The sequence below is a fragment of the Ornithodoros turicata genome, unplaced genomic scaffold (genome assembly GCF_037126465.1).
Source record: "Ornithodoros turicata isolate Travis unplaced genomic scaffold, ASM3712646v1 Chromosome17, whole genome shotgun sequence".
NCBI classification, from domain to species: domain Eukaryota; kingdom Metazoa; phylum Arthropoda; class Arachnida; order Ixodida; family Argasidae; genus Ornithodoros; species Ornithodoros turicata.
In genome coordinates, this window is record NW_026999326.1 from 1,372,276 (window position 1) to 1,378,275 (window position 6,000).

The window sequence follows — 6,000 nt, forward strand, 5'->3', positions numbered from 1 at the left end:
CTACCTCGAATCGGGTTCCTCGGATGTCGACATGCCGCGGTCGGCCAGACATAGGTTACTAGCTGCAGAACCAGGTGCCTACAACCAGGTGTTTTCCAGAGGACCCTGAATTCTACCCTGAAGTTCCGCCGTCGCCGCCACCAGTGGTGGAACCTCCAAAGTGAGGTGAGGGCATCTCCAGCAGACGACATACCACAAGGCAGTCATCCTTTTGCTCCGAACTTTAGCGTGCCATAGCGCGAGGGGAGCTTGCTATCAGTTGGGGACGCACTGGTTCTTCTCATGGATTTCATACAACATAGTCTGACATGGGCAGCGTGTGAAGACCTCCTTAAGTTGGCGAATAAGCTCATTGGAAGGGACGCTCTCCGTGAATCCACATACATCTTTAAGAAGTTTCGCGGCGCATCCCCAAATAATATCACGTTTCACTTCTACTGTGACACCTGTGACAGCTTCTCTGTACAACAAGTGGAAAGCTGCAAGAAAGGAACAGTGTTTTTCGACGTGTTCAACATGTGGGACAGAATCAAAGGAAGAAATCTGATGGCAGATGGCCATTTCTTTGCAAGTCTTCCCCTAAGGGAGCAGATGGCGTCACTCCTTTCTGACAAAGAACTGTCAATGCAACTGCAACAATCACTAGAGGACATCGAAAGTGAAAACCTCCAAAGCCACACTGGGAGACCGATAGGTGATATCAAGGATGGGTCATTCTACAGGGAACAGCGAGCAAAACTAAATTGTGAGAGGTACGACATCACCGTCACAGTCAACACAGATGGCAGCACCACCTTTAAGAGTTCAAACTACTCCATATCGCAGGTTCAGATACTCATAAATGAGCTCCCACCGTATTATCGATGGACAAGTCCAACAGTTCCACTTTTGTGGTATGGGAATACGCATCCAAACACGGCCCTCCTGTTCGACGTGTTTGCCAGACAGATGGAAGTTTTAGCAGATCATGGAATTCAGTGGAGTAGTGGTGGACAGAGGAGTGGACATCAAAGGTAAGTAATAGCCTGCGCAAAGGGAATGGGATCATCTGTATCCCTGCTTTCTAATGACTGCAAACATCATATGTTCCAGGTGTACTGCACTACGTGCGTTGCTGACGCACCTGCCAGAGCTGCGATGCTCAACATGGTCCAATACAATGGGTACTTCTCATGTCCATGGTGCTTCCACCCTGGGTCATGTGTTGAGGGTAAGAGCATACAGCATTGCAGCAAATAATATTGTAGTTTTGTGTCTCCTAAATCTTTTTGGGAACCAACATATGTCACCTTCTGCGGCTACCCTACTGATGCAGAGTTGAGTTGGTTCTAGCTTTAAAGGGGCACTAAAATGCAAAAAGAACTTGCTCTCAAATGAAAGTCAGTGTTTCAATTAGTACAAATTCAGACAAAATCAGTTCACACAACGCTACCGATAAGAAGAAAAACGCACAGACCACAGAGCCATGTTCGACGGCGACGAATGGAGGCAAAGATAGGCAGTATCCAATGAGACAGCAGGAGAAGTGTGCCCATACCTATCGTGGGCGTGTGGATTCGATAAAGGTCCGATCGTAGTGTTCCGTATATGTGCGGCATGATGCGCACTGCTGCATTTTTCTGTACCGATTTACTGAATTGTAGCCCACAACAGTTCTTGTGATTGTTCCACTGACCACATTTATCTTCACGTCCTTCGGACAGCGATGCCAGTCTGCTTCGCAACGCGCACTACGTTTTTCACCAGGACTGCTCCATGGCGTAGCACTGACGTGGTGTGGCGTGGACAAAGAACGACGATGCATGAGCTGAGACCGTTGTTCGCTACTTAGTGTCAAAGCAAGAAAGAGTTCGGTGTAATTTTGATTGTAGCTTCGTCACGGAATCAAAGTTCTGAATTACGATAAATACAAAATTAACATAGCATGAAACGTAACTTGAAGTAAACTTGTTTTTATATTTTAGTGCCCTTTTAAGGCACACTGGCCTACTGATTGTACCCACAGCATGTGTTCTCGTATTTGTGCATGGACTGTACCTTTCATTGACAGAACATCTCTTGAAGCATACACATACTTATCATCATGACCTTGCGTCCTTTACATTTGGTGAATACGCATATCTCAATACTCTACAAGTACGGAAAATGTTATGTTCATAAGAATTGTATTCTTTCAGGTTATGTCAAGTTCCCAGTCACACATGGACCTGCCGCAGATAGAACGGAGAAAGCAGTGATCAAATACATGAGAGAGGCTGCTGCAACGGGCCAGATTGTGCGTGGCATGAAAGGACCATCAGCACTTCTCACTGTCCCGGGCATAAACATTGTGGAAAGTTTTGTGCCAGGTTACATGCATGCATGCTTACTGGGTACAGTGCGACAGTTCACTGACCTGTGGTTCAGCGATGTGGATGCGGATTATTACATTGGCCCGCCTACAAAGTGTCGGCTTGTTGATGAACGACTGAAAGGTCTGAAGCCACCGTCATGCTATACACGTTGTCCAAAGTCTATAAAACAGAGAGGTTACTGGAAGGCTGGAGAACTGCAGCAATGGCTCCTCTACTTCTGTATTCCTTGTGTTCATGGCATTTTGCCTTCTGCCTATCATGAACATTTTTTCCTGCTAGTGTCTGGCATCTACGTAATCTTAAAAAAAAATCAGGTAACACAAGGTGACGGGACGGAGAGCACGGAAAAGCTGACCAAATTTGTTGTGATGACTTTTGTACCACGAAAGGGAGATGAAGTCAAATGTGCACGCGTTACTTCATTTGCCAAAAAGTGTGTCGTCACATGGACCTTTGTGGGGAATCTCATGTTTTGCATTTGAAACGAACATGGGCCACCTTTTGAATTTGGTTTCATCGTCGAATGCGGTGCCACTGCAGATTTTTCCTCGCATTTTGATGCGGAACAACTTTTACCAACTCAGGAGTATGGCATCTGAAGCTGTGTAGAATGCCTGCAGTCACAGAAAACCGAGCCTCAGCAGCACTACTGAAACCCTCGGCACGCCAAAGACAGTCTCGGAAGAAATGGATTGGAGAGAAGAATTGGATAAGCGGGCAGATTGGACACACACAGGGGATCAAAGAATATGACCGTGTGTCAATTGGTGGATATTTTCTTCACAGCACGAGTTACAGTCGTCCATCGAAGAGAGATTCCACATCATTACTGCTGGGCAGCAAATACTTAAGGGCAGAGAACATCTTTGTGCACTCATGTGGTGACAAAAAGTCTGTGTACATAGTATCGCATGTTTAGAGCCACACCAGCTTTTGTAGTGTGAACCACATCTGGAAGGTGGTGAGACAGCAACGGAAGGTCCTGTACGAACTGAATTCAGATGTAAGGCCCTGTATGTACCTTACGATCCCAGGGAGCACGTACTTTGTGCGATTGTGCAACAAATATGAGTGGACGTAACTGAAGCAGACTTTAAATGTTTCCTTTGACCTGTCATCATAGGACAATAAAGAGTCTCCATCACGTGTCAACTACAATTGAGCCTCTGTATGCAATAAGGGGATAAGTCAACTTATCCCCTTTTTACTGTTTTTGCTGCGATGACATCTACATACCAGTATGCACCTGTGAATGAAAATTTAGGACCTTATTGTGATTTCCTGGCCTGCTACAGCATGGTGAAAAACGGGAAATGCATGTGTGTCAATGGGACGAACAATCAGATCGAGCCCCTTTTCTCAGTTTGGTATTTCTGAACTTATCCCCTTGTTGCATACAGAGGATCAATTATGACCGACGTCACACATGTCAGTCTGTGGGTTAACTGTGCAACAACTGGGATTTATTTAAGATGTGCAAAACCCCAAATATATAACACTGCATTGAACCTCTGTTTTGAAAGAAGACGTACACAATCTTACCCTCAGCAAGCTTACCCTTAAAGTGCCACTGAATTGCTGACCTCAGTAGGTGTTACAAACTGATTACTGACAGAGGTGGAAAGTTATCACCATAGCATTACATGTGTTAAGTTACCCTTCATATGCAATGCAATCTTCTATCTGATGTGTTTGAATGTCCCCATATGTTGAGTGCAAATATAACTTCAAAAAATGCAAGAAATAAATGTATACAGCTGTTTTGTGGATAGAATGACATCACCTCAGTGGGAAACCCAGATGTGGTAAGTGTGATGCAGTGGAAACGGTTTCTATTCAAAATTTCATTTCCAAAGGAAAAAAGTAGTACAACTGGAGAGGCTGCTCAAGCAGCTTGAAAAGAGCCGTACCCCCAGATAGCTGGGAAGAAGCAAGCGAAGGAAAAATAGAAGTACAAAACATTATGCAAGTGCACATATTTAACAGAACGTAGTACCTTGGCCCTGTGATAAAGTAGTTTGAAATTAAGCTAGAAAGTTTTAAATAGGAACACGTAATTGTAAGAGACCATGGAACATGCAACTCATACGTGCTACTGTCTTCAAAGTGATTTCCAATATCAAGTGGGACGGTACAATACTAGAGCCAGACATCCCCACAATGGGACTTGGCTTCAAGTGAGCCACGGGGTTGTGCTCCCAGGATGGAGACAGCTTGCAACACATCCCACTTTAAATATCAAAATGGGACCTGACTTCAACTGGGAAGGCAGGACAGGACCAAGCCTGGAGGCACACTGGAACCGCTCATGGTACCAAAGGATCTACAATGGGACCTGAGTATACCACTCTGGAAGTGACTGGGACCATCCTGAACCCAACTGGAACAACTGTGGTGCCATTCTGGGACCATCCTAGAATTTTACCTGGGATGGAATGCAGAAATGGCCGCACCTTCCACAACCTGTCACTGTTTTCCGTCGGTTCTTCAACAGCAATGTGGAGGTTGTTGCGAAGTTGGAAAAAACTTTTTTCTGACGTTGTGTCAGCTACGAGCGGTACTCTCATATGCGGATTCTAATACAGTCGCACTCGAGGAAGCTGTACTACGCCCATCAATACATGCAATCCGAAAAGCTTTCTTATCTCATCAGCATTGGTATTCACATTCTTTTGTGTGTGCTGCACACTATATACGTTCGTGGCGTCGCTGAACTTTGTGAAGATGGACTCAGGCACGTATTGTGAAAAATACTCAAGTGGAGTGGTGTCATTTTCGTCCATGACAAATCCGCCAGTAAATTGATGGTCCTTCTGGGGGTGGTCGCTTTCCTTTTTCCATTTGACGCTCGTTTTTACTGGCCCGTCCGGCCCGTCCGGCACGTCCTCAGGCGATGCATGTGATTGTGCTGTGCAATCATTGTTTGATGGCCACACGAGCGAGCAAGCAGCAACATCTGTGTCGACATGTCGCTGAACAATATCGTCATCTTCATCGCTTCCGTCTTCAATGTCTGAGATATCGCCAGCTGAAATCTTCATGAGAAGCTGCTCAGCATGGGAAGCGGACTCTTCATGATTCTTCTTCTTGTAAAATGAAGAGCAGGGAATTGCACCAGTACCTGAAGGGCAAAAACATCAGGGGTCGAGATTTAGCGCCGCTCGCACGCTTTGTGCAGAATTGGGGCCATACTGAAAACCCGCCTGAACCCGCATACTGAAAACATTGGAAAACCCGCCTTACCTGAAGAGCCGTTTGAAGACGACGCCATGACTGCTGTTTTGCATTGTGCTTTGCTTTCAATCTCAGAGATGGCGTTGTTGGACTGGTGGTGGCAAGATGGGATGACGGTGGTCCACGGTGGTGGTGGTGGTGGTGGTGAAAGGGCTTGCCGTTGTCGGCCTCACGTATGTGGGCAACGTCACGACTGACGCCCTGGGGAATGTGCGTCCTGGCCCGACTTCTAAGGGAACTGTGCCAACATATGTCTGAAAGCGTCTGAGGAAAACCCAGGAAAAACCCCAGACAGCACAGCCGGCACCGGGATTCGAACTCGGGTACCTCCCAGTCTCGACGCGATAGATGTCCACAATTGTGTACAAGGCGTCAAACTGGCTAGACAAGTGCATGGGGCCTTTCAAAACGA

The 6,000-nt window shown here is 46.2% G+C and overlaps 1 pseudogene; it reads right to left on the reverse strand.

The window, feature by feature from the left end:
- Positions 1–5,625, reverse strand: part of LOC135372822 (piggyBac transposable element-derived protein 3-like) — a 90,538-nt pseudogene extending 84,913 nt beyond the window's left edge.
- Positions 5,626–6,000: the final 375 nt, after the last annotated feature.